The sequence below is a fragment of the Caloenas nicobarica genome, chromosome Z (genome assembly GCF_036013445.1).
Source record: "Caloenas nicobarica isolate bCalNic1 chromosome Z, bCalNic1.hap1, whole genome shotgun sequence".
NCBI lineage: Eukaryota > Metazoa > Chordata > Aves > Columbiformes > Columbidae > Caloenas > Caloenas nicobarica.
The window spans coordinates 95,861,236-95,883,660 of NC_088284.1; the positions used below are offsets into that span (position 1 = coordinate 95,861,236).

A 22,425-nucleotide genomic window follows, 5' to 3' on the forward strand; every position below is an offset into this window, starting at 1 on the left:
CATCTAGTCAGATGTTTGGTACTTCTTTCTTAATCAATTTGCTTTTTACAGGCACTTGGTTCTTTACAAAGTTGTTTCTTTAACTAATTGTATACATCTTTGACTAATAAAACACATGAAAGAATACTTTGCAGTTAAGACTCCATACCTGACCAGGGACTGCTGTACCCTTAGAAATACCTTTTTTTTTTTTTTTTAAAGCCTCAGTGCAAATTGTACTGTTTGCATTTAAAACTATAAACACAGTCTGTGTTTTCCTGTTACATCAACTAAATACTTAAGTATGTTTGATCTTAATAAACTATAATTAAGCAATATACAGTAATTACCTTTTTGAAATCCCTATAGTGATTATTACCTCTGGAGTTGACTAGAGGAGGCTAGGAATGCGCAATAATTGACTTCTATTGGTTATATGCGTTCTACTTCCTATTTCTTAAAGAAGCAAAATATTTTAAATGGGTGAAACTTCTCCTTAGATAAGTAAGGTTCACATGGCTTTAGGTAGATACAGATGTAATCAGGAACTTCTACTGAAGTTGCTGTTGAAGTTATGTTTACCGATTATTGCAGTGGAAGGACCACCCCTGAAAAAAAACTATAACATTTACATTTAAAACTGTTTGCAAAGAGGTGTGATTTGTACACAGCTTTGTGCAATGTGTGTTTACCTGCTTGGCATGGTCAGATTTCAGCAGGGTTACAGCCTGTGATTCTGAACACTTCTTGCTTGAACAGGAACCCACAGCTGCCAGTCTTAGAGTGTTTCTGTGGCACACTCCGTGCCTGTAGTGCTGGAGAGGTACTTATTTCTCTATTTTTTTTTACTCAACATCCAACACCTGAAAAGCCTTTATTTATTTATTTATGTACTTCTAATTTGTTAACACTTTTTGCAGTTTAGCTGTCTTTCTCTTTCTTACAGTTCAAATAAATAGAAACCTTCAGCATAGTGACTAAAAAGAAGTATATAGCTCCAAAACGCAGGTTCATCAATACTCTTCTTGCATGACTACAGCGCTCATTCTTTTGGATTTCTGATTTTAATACAAATAATAATGCAACTCAAATGACTGCACACAAGGTGAGTCAGGAGGGGAAGCAAGCTTGCACTTCAGATATGCTCACTTTGTGATACAAACCTTTCTATGCACATTAATTCAGAAGTACATAAATCCACAGTGCCACCTAGCCACCTGTGTATATTTAGTTTAAATGTGACAAAAAGAAAAGCCTTCTAAACTGTAAAAACTGTTTACCCGCTCCCCTTCCCCTCCACTTGCTGGATGTTGATGGAGTAGAATAATAATAAAAAAATAGCCCGACATGTTTATAGCAACTGTTACTGACCTAAAGGAAACTTGCAAATCTTTGCTACAGCTCTGTGTTACACTGTTATTACTCCAAACAACAGAAACTGGGATATTAGCTACACTGAATTAAAATGAAGCATTCTATAAACACCTGCTTTGTTGTACAAAACTTGTTTCCCTGAAACATGGAACGTCTTTCCATCTCTTCTCTGTTTCCTTATTTTCAGTTCTAGCCTTAGAACTAAATTAGATTTTACATTATGTTTATGTTGCAAGAATGTTTTAAAGCTTCAGCAAGTATCTAAGTTATTTTAGGTCTTATTATTGTAAAAATAATAAACTCAGGCTAGCAGATATTAAAAGACATCCTCCAATATCTAATAGATATTCTCTACCGGTAATATTCCCACAGCAGTTTTAACGCATACCCTGAGTACACCAAATCTCTTTGACAGAATACTCAAAGCTGTATGTAGTTCCCAGGTCAAGGTCTGACAGAAAGAACTTGGTTTTAAAACTTCTTTTTCCTTTGACAGAAACGGTATAGTATTCCCTGACTACCTTCTACATTTTGCACAGGAAAGAAAATTATGAGAACTGAAATGTCCCTAACAGCTACCCAAAGCAAAGCCTGAGGTTGGTGGCTGCCGCACCCAGCAATGTGCAGAAAGCCCCGAACTTTTTCCTTTCTAGCGTATTTGCACCTCTTCCAGGCAGGACAGAGCTTTGTTGAACATTAACTTACACATCACAATTGTAGCATGTCCACCACAGAGGGTTAAGGGTACACTTGAAAGCCCTCCCAACAGCACAGGGTTTTGGCAGATGGACAATCCCCTTTGCAGGCTCCAGATGAGTTCTGTGAGCTTTGAAGGCTGAACAAGGCAAGTTGACCCAAGAACTGAGGGAGCTGCCCCAAAAGCCTGGAGAGACTTTTCATCCGCTTCATGTGGCAGTCTACATCCAGCCTCTTTATATGTTAGCACTGATAAGACACATGAACATGATTTCAGGACAAAAGCTTTATTTAAAAATAATTCCAGTTAATGACGGTTTCTTTAGAATCCTACTAATACCTACCATGCAACATGTGCAAAAAATCTGTACTTTCAAGAGTATCTTTAAGGAAGCTGAATAAGGGAATTTACTCAGGTCCTCATTCCCGTAAAATCCGACACCAGTCCCTAACCAATTAAAAAAAAATAAAAATAAAAAAAAAATCTCCTGCTGTAGGCTCTCTGCCTGATTGGCTTCCCGTGCCTTCTGTCCTAGATTAATGCCACTTTCCTATATGCCTCAGCTCGGCTTCCCTGTTATCCTTACCCATAGATTCATAACATCCCAGATTTCTGCTACTGCTGTTGTCCCAGCATTAGCATTTGAAGTAAATGCTACCTCTTGCTGTACTCACCACCTACTTTTTGTCCTCCTCTAGCCTTAATTCTTTCCAGCTCCCAGGCCTCCACATTTTGCCTCAGGTCTCCCACACTGACAACAATGTTGAGACCTCTGACTTAGCCCACCAGGCTAAAGAAGGGCCAATAGGCCAGGCTACTCTAGAAAAGCCTCAGAAGGTAATTCTAAACATTACTCTGTGTGCATTTAGTTAGACTCTTGCACAAACAAGGCACAGAAAGAAAGCCTAAGGTGGAGGAAAAAAGCAAAAACAGAAAATAAACCTTTAAGGTACAAATTTTCCCACTTCTATATAGAGAATTTTTCACTCTCGTTCAATTTCCTATGAGCAGAAGCAGTGATCTGCTTTTTCTCCCTGTTAAAGAAAGCACACCAGAAAAAAAAGCACACTTAATATACCGAAAAAAGAAAAGAGCCCCAAAGAGCAACAAACAAAGGGATGAGCTGTTTCTTACACAGGATAAAATAAACTGTTCTTACTTCACAGTTTTCTTGTGAGTAAAATGGTCAGTTTCCAGTCTCTTTCTTGATACCAGACCTGGGTTGGTACCAGGGGACTGCAGACACTGTTTCTTCCATAGCTTTTTTTTTTTAAATTCTCTTAATATCCTATTTTGATGATTCTTCCTTTCTTAACACAAGGTACATATAAAAACATATGTTCATGCTTCTCTCCTTCCTTACTTCCTGAACCTTCACTGGCATTTTTTTCCTGTTAAACACTTGATCCTGACAACAATATGAATCTGAACTAATAGGCCAAATTATACTGAATGTATTGACAAGAAAAAAAAAAAAAAAAAAAGAGATGTAAGTGGCAAAAATAAAAGAACACAGTTATAGGAATTTAAAAAAATATTATGTTTTGAAAACTAAATTTTGGAGGCAGGCTTTCAGCCCTGTAAACTTCATAACAAATTCCACTGTCTATCACTGGCTTAATCAATCTAGGCTATTGACTATTTCAAAGCATCCTGCCTGGTTTTGATGGAAGCGAAAAAGTTAAAATTCAGGGTTTCCTTTGGATCCTAGTATCACCCTTCCCAATGGAGTCCCTGTCCTTTCTACACAACTTCAATACTGGTTATTTCATACAAAAGTAAATGCAGTGGGCAGGATAATGACTGACACCTGATCCAAGACAATGGGCTAAGAACCCAGTGCCTGGTAGCCTTGTGCTTTGACAGGCTTTTTCTCCTGGTGACTGTTAGCCATTGTTTGATAACTACAGACTTCCCTTCCCACAGACCTTTCTGAACTCTGCTGTCTTTGAACAACGCAAGAAATGTGAAGGAAAGTATTTACCAGCCAGTAATTACAAGCCACTCCTCATGTAAAGGTAACCGGTAATGAGAAATGTGCAGAGAATAGCTAGCATTGTCAAGAGAGAGAGAGGGGGGGAAAAAAAAAAAAAAGGAGCTTGTAAAATGTAAACCCATACAAAATGCCTTATAGACTTATCCTGTAGTAACTGTATCAATTAACCATGCTAAAAGCCCTAACTCAGATGGGCACTACACACAGCATGTCTGCCAGTGTTTTATTATCAAGTCCATTATGATGAGTTTTTGTCCTAGACAAAAGGAGAACAGAAAAAGAATTCAGGCTGACAAATTAGACTTGAAATCAGTTTCATTTACATAACGACTGGAAGTTCATTAATAACAGAGTTTTAATTATTCATGCTCTTGTTTCACTAGATACAGCAGTTTTCCCCCTGCTGTGCTGGATGTCTGGATTAGCTAAAATGAACCATAGCAAACTGATAGACTGCCCAGATTTCTTAAGTTCTTTGCTGCTTTCAAACTACCAAGGCAAGCACTTGGGGGTGGAGGAGCAGGAGAGTGCAGGGGGAGGGGAAGAAACCCTTTCCTTCAGCTGATGGTGTAACACGCTTATGAAGGAGATATTTGAATTCTGCTTTGGGTGCAAATTTTGATTTGATGAGAATTCGACATCAAAATCCAAGCTATAAGAAAAGGTTTGAGAAACATTCCCAAATTCTGTATCTATTTGCCAACTTCTAGTTCCTTATTTAGATCACTTTAGATCAGTATCATCAACACTGGATGTCTGTGTTGGGATACCTGGCATGAGCAGAGTGTTTCTAGAGAATAACCACATTTCAGTCTCTCCCAAAGAGCTGTTTACATCTGTGCTAAAATGACAGTGGTTTCATAAAGAAAGTTTTCTCCCATTTCTTCTACAGACTTTTGCTTTATGTATATTTTATTTGGGGTTTGCTTTGTTTTTAATTATAAAGTTTAAAAAAGAAGGTCAGAAGCTAATATATTTTCTATAGAAAAAAATGAGATTACTAGGAACTTTGTAAAAAAAATTATCGAAGTGCAACAGCGAATGGACAGCTTTATCTCATAAGTTTTTCCCATCACAGCATCTAACAAGTAACTCCCATTGACTTCAACATATCCTGCAGTGAAAGAATAGGACCCGTGGATTTTACATGACTATTTGCTATTCAGTGAAACCTGAGGGCCCTACTCTCCCACTGCAGGATGCATGTAATACCCATTGAAATCAATGGGAATTACTCTTATGTCCTGCAGTACAACCAGGCCTCACAGCTATGTGTCATGAACTATGAACACTAGCAGGTGGAAAAAGTGAGGGATGTTTGAAGAAAGATGCTTACTAAAAGTTGTAAGTTTTGAAATTCTTCCTTTTTCTTGTAGCATGTAACTAGGGCATGAGACTATGAGTCTTTTATTCCAAAACCTGAAGTTTTCTGAAAACAAAACAATGAATGGAATAAAAGCATTTTGTGCAGAAATGAAAACAAACAAGTGATCTCTTAAGCTTTTATTATTAAGTGTTTGCTTTTTGCTGGAAACACCTGTAGCTTTTTAGCTGACTTTCCATCCTTGAAAAATTAATAATATAGCTAGAAAAAAAAGTAATTATGAAAAAAATTCTTCCAAAGACAGAAACGCAGAGATTCTGTAGACATCTGGATCATGTTTACTCAGGTACTTTGTTAGGAGCCTTTTGTACTATGTTGCTGTGGGGGGCAAAGAGAAAAGGTTTCCTCTGTGTTTATATTTGAATTAAGGTATGAGCCTAATTTTTGTCAATACGTTGCATCTTCCAATGCCGTTTATTAGTAGATAGTGTGCACATCTTGTATATCATGTCCATAATAAATGTCACTGAATGTGAACTTTTTATTTTAATGGAAGCCAATTCTAAACCAAGAGAAAGGAAAGATACAAGGGTAAGAGTCAGTAGATTTAGCCTACATTCCAGCTATATCATCATCCCCCATCAAATAGCCTACCTGTTGACCCTGGGCCAAACCATAAATCCCTCAGACACGCAGATGGCTAAGGAATATATTCATATATAATTATTCATAGGAATTGTTCTGCAGGGCCAGATGACAATTCTGAGAGTCACTGTTCACCACTGTGAATAAACAGGGCACGGACTGACCTTGTATTTTCTGTTCCTCTCCCTGGAAATATGGTAACAGAATTTCCCTGACTGCTCAGTTTACTCCATGAATACATTCCTCAGTCAGGTTATAGTGATGAACACAGTAAAACTCTGAAATGAAAAGAGCCGCTAGATTCCTGTTTGAGAAGATCTGCTTGATGTGGACAATTTCCTATCAGTCTCAGAGTGACAACAGAAACATAATGAAGGCATGAAGGGTGTATGGATGCATTAACCGTGTAATGTGTTTTCGATTGGACTTTGTGAGAATAATGCGAGTTTCTTACAGCCAGCTCCAAATTTAAGTTGCTCATAAAGGAACTAGTGCTAAGCTGATAGACTTGATAGGGTCTAGTGCAAAAAGAGTTCTGCTTACTACAGAGGCTTTGTATGGACAGGGATCTCCCTAGGAATTTGTCAAGAAGTGACCAAGGTTATTCCAACCTAGTATATGAATACATTTCATTCTTATTCTCACCAGGTTCCCAGTCATACGATGTCTCTCGTGTTCCCATGGGAGATCCCGTGTTTCTAACTGTTCTTCTACTCTCTTAGGAAACACACCAGGCAGCTCCCACTGCACAGATGGCATTCAGTGCCTGGCTGAACTCGCAGAGTTGGTGCTGTCTCAATGCCTTTTACTGGCAAGAACTGACTGAGTAGCCCTGATTGATACCCTTAGTAGTAGCTGGACAATCTGCCTTGCTATGTTTAATCCACAGACCATGTGGCTGTTGGGAGACACTTTTTTTAACAGCTTTTTAACAATTTACAAGGGCAGCTTTTTTGAGAAATTATCTTTGCTGCTTTTAACATGTTGCTGTCTCTACACGTTCTTCGTCTATCACTGGATGTTTTCTAAAAAATATTAGAAATAATAAAAAAGAAATCCCTTGTATCCCATTGTGGTTTATTTTCAGTTGTTTTGGAGTTTTAGAATATAACTCAGAAGTGCAAAATCCTGGGAAATAACTTCGTAAAAAAGTGTCACAAATGCAATCATGAAAAAAAAAAATGGACGCATATATCACCTCCTTGTGACTGACAGATCATGTTGCTGAAAAACCTCACAAGATATAGAAGCGTTAAACAACACATTATAGCAAATTAAACAGACTGAAGGACTCCCAGATTGCTATTCTGGCCTACATTTTCAAATATTTTAAATTCAAACCTAGTCAAGACTTGACTGTCTGAGGCTTACAAATAGACACCTTAGTTTTGACATAATAAATTAAAGATTAAAATTACCTAGCTTTGATCACTTCTTTTTGAAAAGAGTGACCTACAGCACACGTTTTTGAACTTGTCAGACCTAATAGTTTTCTCTAAATCAAGTCAGAAGCTCAATCCCATTTGGCCTACTGCTCAGTATGGGACGCAGTGAACATGCATTTTTCCACATAGGCAAACAGGAGAATTATGTTCTGCCTCTTCTTTAGGCAGGTTACTTAGGTAGAGGTGAAGAGACAAAAGAAAGTTGTTTTTCAGATCTAATCTTTGTTATATCCATTTTCCACATTTACAGTCCTCATGGTCTTACCTGCTCTCACCAGGAAATTTCCAGTTATTCACTAGTTTCCCTTTAGCCTCAATAAGGAAATCTTCAAGTAAGGTTAGTGCAGAAGATTAAGACTGCATTAAGATTAAGTCTGAAATGTTCTGCTACCAATTAGCCCTCTAGTATTTCTGTAAGCCTTGAATTTTTGATGCGATCAATGACACCAAGTGGAGCCATCTTCTGTGGAGTGGTTATTAAAGATATAAAAATCAATACAAAGATGATACTTGGAAATCTATATCACAAGATAATGAATCACCATGAGAGCCAGCTAAAGAAGGAATGTCAGCAAACCAAACAGAAGGTTTATGCATAACAAATTATTTGATGCCAGTAGAGTTTAAGCTAAATTTTGCATGAGACATAAGTCTTCAGGCAACACTTACGATACATTTGCATGGCAAGGTTTTAATGATATGAAGACACAAGACCAACCATGCACAGGACTTTTTTATGCATTAAAGAGAGACAGAAGGAGTGAGAGATGATTGAGACATATGGGATTAAGGCAATAATGCTATAATTTGACTTTAATGACAAAACAGCATCAAAAACTTTCTCTGTCAGTAATCCTCATTCAATTTCTTTTAAATGAAACATTATTTGTCTGCACCTTAAGTGCTGATTGTTATTGGAGTTGTATATTGGAGCTTCACAGGATACTCCAAATTTAATTTGAACTAAGGATTGATTTACTTGGCTTCAAACCCTGGCTTTCCTTTCCAAAATTGAACTAGTGCATGACTTTGCAAGTTCATTTGGGTTTACTGCTTGACACAATTGTATGAGACTTTACAGCATTTATGGTACGTTTTGCCCTGCTGATCTCTTGTTCACTCACATGTACAGACACATACAGACAGAACAATTAAAACAAACACTCTTGCTGTCCCCCGCCTTTCCCTGGGAAATACATTCCTCATCGAAAGCTACTGATTCAAAAGACTCACACTGTTCAAATCTATACTATATGAAAAACATTGTCACTTTGAACTTCTAACGTAACAATTAGAAGGCTCTTAGAGCATTTTACTATCATTAGTTATGTTATAACTTTTCTGAACGATGAGAACAGCATGTCCCCATTTTGCAGATCACTCGTTTTACTGAGGGATGTAAAAAAACAACTAACCAAACATTACGTTATGACATGGTCTTTGGCAATTTTGATTTTCCTGAGTTGTGGGACATTCACCTGCTAATTGCCTATCTTGTCTATTTAAACTGTGAGATCTTCGGGACACAGATAGATTACTATGACTGACCCTCAACCAGGGCCTCTGATCACTAATGGCATTCAAATGAATGATATTAATAAAAATCAGATAACAGTATCCTGTAGGAAGCGTGGAAGACCCAGAATGACAACAGGTCCTATGATGCATTTTATTCTGCTGTAGCTACAAAGCCAATCTCACCCTAACATTCCTACAGCTTTACTACAACTTTTTTTTAATATACAAACGGAATATGTTTCTTTTTAGTGTCCATATTCCATTTCAAGTGCTATTTACTCTTATTCAGTAGGATTAGGGCACTGTAAACACACCTATTGTGGTACAACAAATGCTTCCGTTTCCTTATTTTTCCTAGGCACACATAGCTTTCACATTTGCAGCTGGTAAGTAGCAACACTCACAGATAATCATGCTCACAATCACAGCTTATTGTGCTTTTAACAGGACACTAAATGCAAGCACGTTTTTCTTTGTTAATCAGTAACTGTCCGTTGGTTGACAGCCAATAGATTTCTTAAAAAAAAATTTGTTAGTGTGCAATTTCTCACCTATGCCAAACCTCCTCTCTAAATTGAGAGTCTAAAAGGCAATAGCAGCGCAGATTCTCAGCATGGTACACGCATACCTACAAAGGTTGCATCATCTGAGGTTTGGCCCTCTGTCCCATAAGCAAGAATAACACGGAAACATCACAGCAACTCTACTGCTATCTGCTAGAGGTTGGCTGGCAAGTTAGTGAATCAACCATCTAGCTGTATAGCAAAGCTACTTCAAAACTAAGTAGAGAAATAAAGAGCCGTGACATACTTTGTGCAGTTTTCACCAGTCATTGCAGTTTTGACTTAATTTGTTTCCCTCCCTCTTTGCATCTTGAGTCTTTGAAGGCAAATGAACCATTCGTTGTCATAAAACAAGGAGAACTAGAACAGCCTTCAGTAAAAACAAAAACTAACGGAAAAAGCAGATCTTTTGCAGGCAACATTTCACATGGCTCAAAACGTCTTTGCCGCAGTTTAAATTCTGCAGCCTTGCGATTGTTCTGACACTTCTTTATTGTTCCTTTTAAGTGCAAATGCATAGGTAGCATCACTATAAATGAAACAGTGGTGTTCACAGATTGCATTCAACGGCTGTTAGAGCTTCTTTTCCTTCATCTGCACAATTTGCATCTCTTATAGGCTCAGGAATACAGCTTTTGCCGCTTGTCAGTGGCCTCAGAGAGGCACAAGATCCACCCCCCGTCCCCGCCAAAGAACTGCAGGAAGGTTGATCTTTAAAGCCTTTCCTAGAGGCAGCCCGGCTATGCTGCTCACTAAAGGGTGGGAGGAGGGGAAGAAGCTTGTACTGTGAACACTTTGAAGGACACCACTAGGATGTGCAATGCAAGTTCTCTGAATGATCCCATCTTGTGATATCCACCACAAAGTTTAGGGTGTTTAATTTGAATTGCTAATAAAGATGCAGAACCCTAGTCCGAGACCGCAGCCCAGGCATTCACCGCCTCTTGAGCGTGGCTCTGAGGTGTTTTGCACAGTGATTTGTGCAGTTCTCTGCCTCCGGGGTGCAAGAAAGAGGTGGGTGAATACATTTCATACCTGTGAAATTCACATTTCTTTCACAGCACCTCAGGGAAAAAGAGTGTATGGAGAACAGACTGTATCATCTCTCTTAATTCCCTATTATCAGTTATGTGCCGAGAATATTTTAACAAGGGATTTCTTCAAAAATTAACCACTGTGGCCTGAGTTAAACCCCTGACTGGTAGCAGGGAAGTGTTTTCATGCAGAGCAAGATAAGATGCAGGAGATGCTCTGTGTTTACTTTCTGATTGCTCAAACCATAACAGGAAAAAACTCTTAACAAATCAAATACACAAAGTGCAGAAGCTGCCTATTATTTATTTCTTAGAAAATAATATTTTGATGATCTAACTGCTCTCCATGGATAAAGGAATTTTTGTAGATGAGGTCCAGAACCTTTATCCCCTTTGTGGAAATGTTTGCAACAATTGACAGGTATAGTCCAGAATGGCACATTCCAAGAACTAAAATATTAAAAGTATGAGATGTTCAAGGAAGAAACTTACAGTATTTATGTTTAGTATTTAGAAGAGGCCTGATTTAGGGAGGGAAACCTTTAGATATGGTACCAATTATAATCAGGCTAGAGATGATTGCATATGGAACATGGTTTTACTATCCTGTACAATTATTATCACACAAGTCCAGCATTGCAATACAGAGTCACACTACATTGTGTGATACCATTGATGTTCAGGTAGTACACACCATCACAGTTATTTCCATCTTGAGACTACAGTATTGTAATATTCACATGAAGTGCTAGCAAAAAGACTACCACTATTATTATTATTTTTCTTTGTTGTGTCTCTCAGGAATCAGAAGACAAGCCAAAGCCAGAAGACAGGAATTCATTGTACTAGGCCACCCTGCTGATCAACTAAAACAATAAGTTATCATATGCTTTACCTCTGTGACAATGTAATGGGATTATATTGTTTTATCTTGTTTTACTAGCAAGGCATAATTGTATATAACCTCTCCATGGAGCACACAAAGTACTGAGACTTGGGATTTGAAAAAAGGAGCTAGGTATATGGAAAGGTTTTTCTGTTTGTTTGTTTGTTTTTTTAATAAGCAAATACTCCATTTGTATACCTAGCTTTTATGCAATACAAGGTAAATCTCTCTTTAAACACATAATAGACATTTTCCTGAAGACAGACAGTTGTTTCAAATAATATTTTGTTCCACAGTTTAAAAAGATGAGATTTCATTACATAACGCACAACAAAATCTTGGAAAGGGCTAACTTCACTTATTACTCACTTTTCTACTTTAAAGTGACACTTGCCTACTACTGCCTTAAACACTTTGCAGCATGATTTCAGAGTCCCACTATCGATATGCCATCAAATGCCTTGCTATTATTCTCCTATAAATTTGAACCAGAGACATAAACCTGTAAATCACAATGCCTGAACCTTCTAAACTAGGCAGTGGCTATACAGAATATAGATTTTTCAACCACTCTAAACATTCCAGCAATTAATTTTAAGCTACACCATTTACCTACCTGGCAAAAAATTAATTCATATAACACACTTTGATTCTCCAAATAAACTTACAAAAAGGCAGGTTTTCTTCTATTATAAGAACACAAAAGTCTTTAAGATGAAGTTACAGCCTGATGCTGTCAGTATTCAAAGGATAATGAGTACTACTGCAGCTTATATGAAGCTATTAAACTTCAGAAAGTCTGCAAGCCCTATACTTACAACTAAACTAACTTACTGCCCAGTTGTCCCTGCCCAATGACTTAGAGATTGTCTATTATTCCTAGAAAAGAGGAGTTTGGTACAGATACCACAGAAGGTGTAAAACAAACACAGTATGTTTATGCATATGAATGAATTTCATGTTCGTATTCCTCTGTATTTCCCACTAAAACTGTATTTGAAACAAGGTAATTAAATTAGACCACTGGTAGAACTCCAGGAGAGATCAGCTCAATCACACGGAAAAATCCCAATAGCTTCACTGACATTCGGTTGCACCCTTCCAGACAGAGTGGTGAATATAGAACAAACAGATGCAAGCAGGAAGATAACCACTTGGCAATACCTGGACTCAAAGGCACAGTAGCCAGCTAAGTACAATCATCCAAGTAGGAGGGGGAGCACAGAAAATGTTCATTAGGAACCCCTGCAAGGCTTTTCAGCCTCACATGGCACCTTTTTCAGCCCCTTGACACCGAACGCCAAATGTTACTGGCCTCTCTCTCAAAAGCAGCATTTTTTTTTTAAATTGTCACTGTGGCTGCACAAGCAGTGCCAGGAGTCACCCCGCTCACTTGCCTCATGCTTCCCACCACCTGGTGTTGGCAAAGATCCCTTCGGCTGGCTCAGCAGTGGGACTTTATTTTTCCTTGTGGCTCTTTTGTAAAGGGTACAATGTGGATCTTTGTCTCCTTACATATAATTAAGTGCTTAAGTGGCAGCATGTCATGCTGCAATGTTGGGATCTGAGCCTGGGTCCAGAGCTAGCTTGCAGGCTCAGAGGGTTGAAAGCCAGCATTGCACTGAATAACAGCGGTGAAAATTGCCAAAGATGGAGTTAATTCAGTTAGGGGATAAATGCATATGCAAAATTTAGAGTGGCCTACCTTCATCTCAACTTGATCAGAAAAGGAAAGGATAAAAGGAAACAGCAATGAAGAAGCAGCCAAATAAGTCTGCCACAGTAGGATCTCCAATCCCTTATGGGTCTCTTACCCAGGTTTAGGTCTCATTGTGCCCATCTTCAGGTGAAGTGATGTCCCTGGAGTTCTGTCACCTGCAGGAAGCACAAAGCCAAAAAAGCACAAAATATTAGTGGATTTAAAATATAAGCACTATAAGCATTAAAAAAACCCCCCAAACAAACAAAAAAACCCAAACCATGATAAGTTCAATCACGTCTCTGGCCACAACTGAATCTATATTTATCTAGCAAAGGCAAGCATGTGGGGGACTTTTCTTCCTTGGTTAGCGAACCTCGAGGAATGCCAGAATAGTGTTGCGGGCAGAGAGGGAGATAGGGAGGAAGGAAAATGAACCAAGGAGCTCAGTTTGGTGGCTGAGTAGGTGAAAAACTGCTGAATCCCTTGTAGCAGTGGAAGGGGGTTGATAATAATAATTAAAAAACCAAACCAAACCCACCAACAAACCAACCAACCAAAAAACCAACCAACAACAAAAAACCCAACAACAAAACAAACAAAAGCACCCACAAAAAACCCCCAAACTCAAAACCAATGAAAAACCCCACCCCAAACCAATCAATTCTGAATCTTCTACAATTAGTTATTTGAAGAGAGCTCCGCTGCCACCTGCCTGTATTGATCATGAAAATTAAGGTCATTCAGTGGAAGGCTGCCACCATCATTAAAACTGAATTTTTTTCTCATCCAGAGAGAAAGTAGTTGCCTTTGGAGACTGAATAGAGACAGGTCTAAATTCTTCCCCTACAGTCTATTCTTCTTCAACTATGGATCCAGTGAGAAAGACAAAGGGCTTGTTTTGATTTGCACATCATTGCTTCCTTTCATGCCCTTTTTCTTGAAGTGGCATGTGCTCTTTTAAAAGGAGCAGGCTCTCAACTTGCCGTGGGACCCCATTGTTTTCTACCTGTGGTTGAAATAAACCTCCTGAAATATGTTTGGTTTCTCTTAAATTTCAAAGTGGTGCTGCAAATGTGTTCAAAGATATTTTAGCCACTGTAGATTTAAAACTCCCTCATCACTTGCTGTGAAACAAAACACAGTGAAACCTCTCTCATAATCAGCGAAATTCTGGTCAAGTCTTACTTTCAGCTTTCTTCATTCAAATCTGGAGATGTTATTTTGAAATCAACACAGAGAATGTTAGATTCCCAGCAAATGCAAGCAAGTAAATTTCCACTGGATTCAGTGAAGTTACTGGAGGATTTGGCTTTGTAGTTAAGCTCATTGTTCCACAGGCTTAGCTAAGAGAGCACAGTACCCCCATCCCCAGATAATCTTCCCATCCACTTCTCTCTCTTACTTTCTGCTCTACTCACTCCTGGTATTTGATAACAACTCCAGACTTACTCTGCCAAATGAAGCAGACAAGTGTTTCATTACTCATTTTTATTATTTTTAAATATGTTTATCTTATGTGTGGTTCTGTCTTAAATAATAAGAACTAATAAATAATACAGTGATTTGATTGTGTCTGGGAGCCAAGAAATGTTTTGCATTCTTTCATACATTTCTGATTTGACCAAAAATATTTTATTAGAAGAAATGATTACGTAAGGGTTATGGGGGAGGGAAACATGAAACTGGAGTTGTTAATAACTGAGTACTCAAGGAATTCTTCAGCCGAAATTGGCTACAAGAATTTGATTCCAAGCTGAGACAGAAGATCTTTAATATAATTGAAGGAGGAAAAAAGAGAGTAACAGCTTTGCAGCCAAAAAACAAACATATGAATAAAAGCTTATTTTGGAATTGATACCCAGAGTAGTAAGTGAGAAACTAAATCAAGCTCACAGCTAAGACACAGGGACTCTATTCTTGTCTCAGTTTTGATCGCTGTGCAGCCTCAGGAAACTTCTTTAATATCTGTATCTAATGGATCAAATTGAGATATTGATACTCTCTTCTTTAAAGAGCTTTGACATCCTCTGTGCTAAAGTATTATTATGATGGCATGCCTAGGTCTATGGCATGGTTTTTGAAAGCAAAAGCTGCTAGTTTCAAGCAGAGAAGTAGCATATGTTCAGTTTAAAATTCAAATGTATTTATAACTGAATACTAATAGCAGTGTCATTTATTCACTTAATAATGCTGCAATAGGCTGTAAGAGACAACCCATTTTTAATACATTTATTGGTATAGTACAGAGAAAGAGGAGTTAAAACATAGCTGAGATTAACCATAAGTTGCAGTGTACCATAAGGTGGTGAATGCTGCCCTCTGGCTCAGGTTGCCAATGGTCACTTATTTAGAAATGGTCTATTTTCAAAGTGTGGGGGAAGACAGGAAAGGTTGGAGTTCAACAGCTTTCCTTACTACTTTGGTCTGTAATAGGTTAATTAAAAGTCTAAATTCTTATAACAATATCATATTAGAAATAATTTTCCTCAAGGATTAAAAGCTGTAGTTATTTTCAAATTATTTTTTTCAAATATCTGAAACACAAAAGAGGAGCTATTTTTTTATGTATCTTTACCTTGAATGGGTTGTATAAGAGAGTCATGTCAGCATTAAACTTAGAGGCCCATGGAGCACAGTTTCTTTAACTCAGAATTATTTTTAATGGTTGAAGAATACACATAACTTATTGCAATGTCTCATTTTAGAGTTTTAGGCAAGATTTAATAACAAAGGAAAAGCACAGTGTTTATCCATTCACACAGTGGAGGAAAGCTTAGTCCATTTCACTGAAAGACAGTGTGATTGAGGTGTATGTGTCTGCAGCTTAAACATAACAGCTTTAGAATTTGCTAAAGATTATGCTTATATTATTCTGCTGTAGATACACCCCTGCTTTTTTAAAAACCATGTGTGAACAAGTCTTTAAAATACAGAACACAATGATTTCATTGTGCTCACTCTCCTGGAAACCAGGGACCATCTTTCCCCTTACAAGTTGCACCTTCCCTTGTACTGCCTGCACTCTTCACATTAGTTGGCAATAAGGAGCAATCTCCCCCAGTTTGAAAAGTGAGGGAGAAACGATTTGTATCACAGAAGGTAAACGTTAGACACTGCTCTGTTGCCACCCTCCCCATACCAAGTCTGCCCCACAGGAAGCCCAGAGCCTACCTGCCTTGCTGGTTGCTTGCCTGGCCTGGTGATCCCCAGCCAAGAAGCATTAGACCTGGTGTTCTTCTGAGTGCAAGACTCAGTTTCGTTTCCCTACCTCCTCCCACCTAAAATTCAGTGCTGCCGTGGGAGGTGGTGGAGGAAATACAGAATAGAAGGTTACAGGCCACATGTTCAATCCAGATGTAGAGCAAGTAGGATTCCCTCCCTGCAGTCCCCCTGTCTTTTATAACCTCACCCTGTATTCAGACCAACACGGTACAACAATTCTGATATGGTAGCATTTTATACCCATTTTGCACTCACGTGAAGGACTATGTAAGGTTTAGGACAATAGAAAATCCAGACCCGTGACTAAGTGCTAAAGCTCATCTTTTTAAAATAGAAGCTGGAAGAATGACTGGATGCCTGTTTCTCAAGATGATAAAATGCAGTGTTCTGGATACAAGGCAGTATTTCTCCTGGGAATGTTTCATTTTGAGTAAGAAAACAGTACCCTTTTCCATAGCTGAAGAGAAATTTTGTTGGTCTTAAGGGAGAAAGTTCAGAGCAGCTTTGGGAACAACCATCTTAGAATCAAATTGCAAATAGAAAGGAGGAATAGATAGGGCTTTTTTTTTTTTTCAGTGATCATACAAACTGACGTAACAGTAATTAAAAACAAAACAAACCCAAAAAACCCCAAACAACCTTTAGTATATTAAAAGAAAAAGGAAACCTAAAACAAATGTTCAAAGGAAGGATTTTTAGAAGCTATGAATGCAATAAGTGGATTCAAAAGACCCAGTGGAATCACATAAGGAGAGCAAAATACCCTGGGAAACCTCATAATGTGCTCTAAGCTGCACTTAGTGAAATTTACACTCACAGAATGAGTCTTAAGAACTTTTTCCTATAAAAATGAGAAAAATCAAGGCAACTTGCAAATCTTCTCACTTAAGTTTTCATTTGTGAGAAAGGTAAATGTTACACTAATTCTACATCCCTATAAATAAGGAGATATAGAAAGCTTTGAGCATGCAAGATACCTCTCCTTATTTATTCAGCAGGGGATATTCAGAATCAAGTGGAAATTACTGGAAGTGAATCTGAGTTTTTCAGAAATAGAAATGCCTGCTTGGGAAGCCTAGTTTCCTTGTCTTTAGCCACTAACATGGTTTCTAAGAAGGAAAACACCAGTTTTGAAAGAAGCGATGTTATTAGAACTGATGGGAAGATAGAAAATCCTTTTTGCAACAACACTGAAGATTTGAAACTTGTTGTCCTGCTTTGAGCTCATAAAAAGCTTTCAAAGATTTGCAAAAACAAAATAGTATTAAAGTGGTTGTTTTGAGACTCAATATAGTCTGCTCAGTATGCTCTATTTTGACCAGAGTTTTCACACTGAATTTGGCAGAACATAAAGCTGAACCTAGGTCATAAGTTTCCCAGGCCAGGGCCATAGCCCACAGAACATAGATGTCTCTACAGTTTGATAGGGACGTTCTGGATTTTATGAGATGACATATTTTAGCTTACTTTGCATGTGACAGAGAAGTCCCCAGTTCAAGTTTTTCCTCAGTGATGTGGCCAAAAATTTGAGTAAGTGGTGTTGGCATGGCAGAACCACTGGGATTTTTAAGGTGCTTTGATCTTGGAAAGATCACTTTATGCACATGGCGTGATTTGGCCGAGCTGGTTAAAGATCTCCTTGGGAAATGCAATGGGTTTTGGGGACTATATATGGAAAGGCCTCTCCTGTACCTTTTTCATCTTACCAGTAGCAAATATCTTTCTCAAACCCTCAAAACATGCAGTTCACTCCTCCATGTCTCTCCCCTTCATAGATACTTGCCTCCTGGAAAGCATGAGCCTCCTCCCCTCCCCAGACCCACCGTCCTGTTTCCCCTCTGCAACAGCATCTATTCACTTATTTTCTTCTTCCTGATTTCTGAGAAAAGTCATCAATGGGAAAGAGAGGAGAGAGAAAGGCTAGGGACTTGACAGGGAACTTGAGACAACACATGGTTAACATAGTTAAAGGTCCTAATCCCAATGTGGAGCTAAATGGTGAAAGTGCTGCTGGGCCTATTGTGTTTACATCTGAAGCCAGCCCTACACAATTTTCTTCTCTGATGGTATAGACAAAATTCAGTCTTTGGGGGATTTCCACTTCTGTATAAAGACATCCCTGTACTTCCTCCTGTAAGGACAGAGTTACTGAGCACAACAATGGAAGAGAAAGAAGATACAGAAGACCCTCTGCAAGGATGCATTTCTCATCCTGTCTTTTCCAGGCTTGGTGTTGCCCCAAACTTTTTTCTTTGTGGAGGTCCCAGCTGGAGGAGCAAGAAGTCCCTACAGGAATTTCCAGAGAGAGAAATGTAAAAATATTCCTTCATGGTCTTTATATTTCCCCTACCTTTATACTCCAGCTAGAGATTCTCTGATCCCCTAAGTCCCCCAATATAATTTTTAAACAGTATATTGCCAGAAAATCCTTATTTGTAGTAGATTTATTTCATAAGACAATGGAATAACTAACTCTCAAGGAAGAGTGATGGAAAGTCCTGTTCTCATGAGCGTTGGTATCTTTTCTCACTCCTTGTGTTACATATTTCACTGTTGACTTGACAATTTCAGAGCCATGAGTGCACAAAAATAATGTATCTGCAATTTTGCAAAGGATCTCAGTGGCAACAACCTCAGCTTCTTCCAACCAACTAACCAGAAAACATTCTTATTCAAGTAAATGGAAAAATATATTGCAAACTACATTGTATGCTGTGCAATCTAAACCTGTAGCTTCCCTGATGAAAGTGGGACTTGTGCTGGTCACAGCTGACATAGAAGGTATGAAGAGAAAAAGATATACTAAATATAAATCTGCTTAGTTCTTGGTGATTTTAGAAACTACGGTTCTCTCTCATCACCTGTGAATCTTTCCACGAGGGCACTAGCAGCTCCTATACTAAGAGTGGCAATACCTACACAACTTAGCTTACAATATCTCATATTTAATTTACATCAGAGGAGAACAAGCAACCACTAGAAAACTATCTAGCAAATATAAGATATTTCATGGGGAAAAAGCAGAACTTCAAACATATTTCAGTAATGATGCTCATGAGCTGTATAGGGATAACTATTTCACCTCCAACTTGAAAAATTAACCGTTCTTCCATTTGTTCTGTTCTAAGTAACCTCCTATTTTTGAGTGATTTTGCAATAAGAATTGGAACACATTCCCAAACTAAAAAAAAAATGAAATAGTAAATCAGACTGAAAAATAAAGAATAATACATCTGCTAATGAGTATCCCTAAAAGGTACAATTACTATGAATTTTCATATATGAGTCTGCTTCCAACCTCATGAAATCCAAAAACCTGACATAAAAGCAGAGCTCTGAAACAGCTGGGTAGCTTGAATCTGATATGAACTTTATCTTTCAGAAAGACATGCTGCACATCTTGTAGCTTAAAACAGAGCTTTAATTTTCAAACCATGGGGAAGAGAGGACACATAGGGAGAATTCCTCATTACTTTGTCAAGGGAAACTGAGAACATTTGCTTAGACTCCCAATAGGAGTAGGAAGACATATTGAAAGTACTGAAAGTTAGAAGTTAATAACAGATATTGTAGTCCTTTTATGAGATTTTATTTTCAAAACGTGTACCCAACGTAAAAGAGTTCAAGCCTTTAAGTGAGGTTCAAGAGTATACTTTGAAATGGGAATAATACGTGACTAGATGGCATTTATACCATCTAAATTAGAAGAAATAAATTAAAATGAGTTTATCTCTGAAGTGAAGAAAATATTAAGCTAATCATGTAAATCTGAAGTTATTTATGCATCATTGTCTGGGCAAAAGAATGCAGTAAAATACAACTTGCTAGCAAAGACTAAATAACTGGGCTTGAAAGGAAACACCAATGTCTGTAGGAGAAAGAGGAAAGAATGGAAAGACTTTCACCTGTTTGCTGTAACATTATATCTGCAGTGGCCTAGGAATACTTGGAAGAAAATCAAGAACAAGCTCCTTCCAGCAAGATGCTAAAGGTTGACCGACAGCTAACTAGGTTGAGAAAAAATTAAAAAGGAGAAAATCATAGTAAGTATAATACTATACATTAACTATAGTTTTCATACTCATAATATCCATCTTAACCATTATATTTGGATCAGTGTCTAATCAATACTTCTGGACCAGGCCTTGTACACTGGTGATAACACTTTTCATCTAATTTTCCTTTGAATTCTTCTTAATGTTTTCTTTGGCTAGGTTCTCTGCCTTAATCCAAATTAACTTTGTTTTTATGTAATGCCCCTGGCAGAGTTTTTGAGACTCATGGCACAGAGTCACACTACACTAATCCATGGCAAATATGGAAAACTGCTGAAAGGATAGTGGTTACTTTCCCCGCCCCCCGCCCCGCACCGAGTGGAGAGGGGAGGTGGAGGTGAGGAGGGCATGTTGGATTGGGTTATTTTCTATCAGGTCATCCTGCCAAGACCATATGATCTCTAAACATGACATCAGGAAGACAGGGATAGAACTTCTGTTGTAAGCCAGTAGTTACACTGAATTAGGTATAATGTGAAACTGCACCATGAGAAGGGAAGAGTCACTTCTGGGCATCTCAGAGAGCCGTGAAATGCCCTCCCAACTTGAGAGAGGAATGAGGCTACAGGCCTGTCAGAAGAAAAGAATTTAAAGTGAGGTTGTGTCTGAGGGGAGGGCAAACTCAGTCAGTGTAGATGCAGAGTTTGATCCACAGCTCTCTGAAGTCAAATGTTTTAGTTTACGTCAATGGCCTTTGATTAGGCCCACAGAGAGCTGTAAGATCCAAGGGCTGCCAGGCTTGGTTACAGTCATCAATACTATAAATCCCTGAGAGAGTTTCCTTACTAAACTCTAGGCCTTTTTGCTGCAGGACGCTAACTAAGGGCATGATCCGGAGCAAACTTAGTCCCATCGGTTCCAAAGGCAATAAATTATTTTGGCCATCTTGCAGCACACACACAAATCCCCTGGTTTGCTGTAGCTGCTTAATACAAGCGCTAGAAAGGGTGAGAGAGTAAGAGACAGTTCCTCGCAAAATGAAGCTGTTCCCATAGCCAGAACTGAGGCTTCTGCCAAGACGGGTGCATTAGGATGACCCCAGTCTGCTGTATGCTGGTCCTGGGGGCTCACTCATGGGCACGGCCAGGGTGGCAGGTGCTTGGCCAGGCTCCTTTCCCTTAGCAAAGGGGAACCTGGACCCTGTGGCCACCTGAGGAGAAGCCTTCAGGTGGTCAGATGAGTTGTCTTGCATCACTGAGCCCAGCAAGTGGCCCACAAACTTTAGAGTCTAAACCAGTTTGTTTCATTTTTGTAGCATCGTGTAAGATTATTTCTTTAGTTAACTAAGCCTTTCTGAACAGGGACAAGCTCAGATGGAAATCTGTCCTCTTAGAAAACAGAAGCTATAACCCTCCCTGCTGTAAGGGCTGATCATAATGTTGTTGTATACTTGGGAAATCCTTATCTGCAGATTAACCTCAAAGCTTCCTCTCTTGCTCCCTCAAAGCCCAACTTATATTATTATTTTTTAAAAATAATATTTCCTAAAAGTAATATTTGCAGGATGAACAGAAAATAAATCAACACAACCAGAAAACCAGCAATTTGATTGTTTCTCCCTGCTCCTGCAAAAAACCCATAAAAGCTCAATTGTCCTCTCAGGACTCCTTGGAAGTCTTAACAAAAGTCTCTAAAAAGAAACTAAATGAAAGACCAGGGAGTTAGCAGCAGGGCAGATCTATCATAGACAAATCAGACAAAACCCTCTTTCCCTCTGACCATATCTGGGCTTAATTCTGATCTCCTTACTCACGCTAAGTAATAATTCACACCATAACTAGCCCCACTGGAGTTGCTAAAATCACTTGGAGTAAGCCTGCTAGACAAATACTAGTCTGATACGCTAAGGCTAAAAATGTTAAGAGCTAATTCAAATACTATTTTTGTAATTATGTGGCCTCAAAAAAAGCGTTCTGTTCTTTTTTGTTGTTGAGGCAGCTTGTTATCTTCCAAACAAAGACAAGAAGTTTGTGATTTTCTTCTTG

General features: G+C 38.5%; 1 protein-coding gene across 1 annotated transcript in view; it reads right to left on the reverse strand.

The window, feature by feature from the left end:
• Positions 1 to 22,425, reverse strand: part of ADGRL2 (adhesion G protein-coupled receptor L2) — a 390,203-nt gene that overhangs the window by 301,928 nt on the left and 65,850 nt on the right. The window contains exon 2 of the mRNA XM_065657083.1: positions 13,276 to 13,336. The gene's annotated coding sequence lies outside the window, so the exon portion shown is untranslated. The remainder of the gene's footprint in view (positions 1 to 13,275; positions 13,337 to 22,425) is intronic.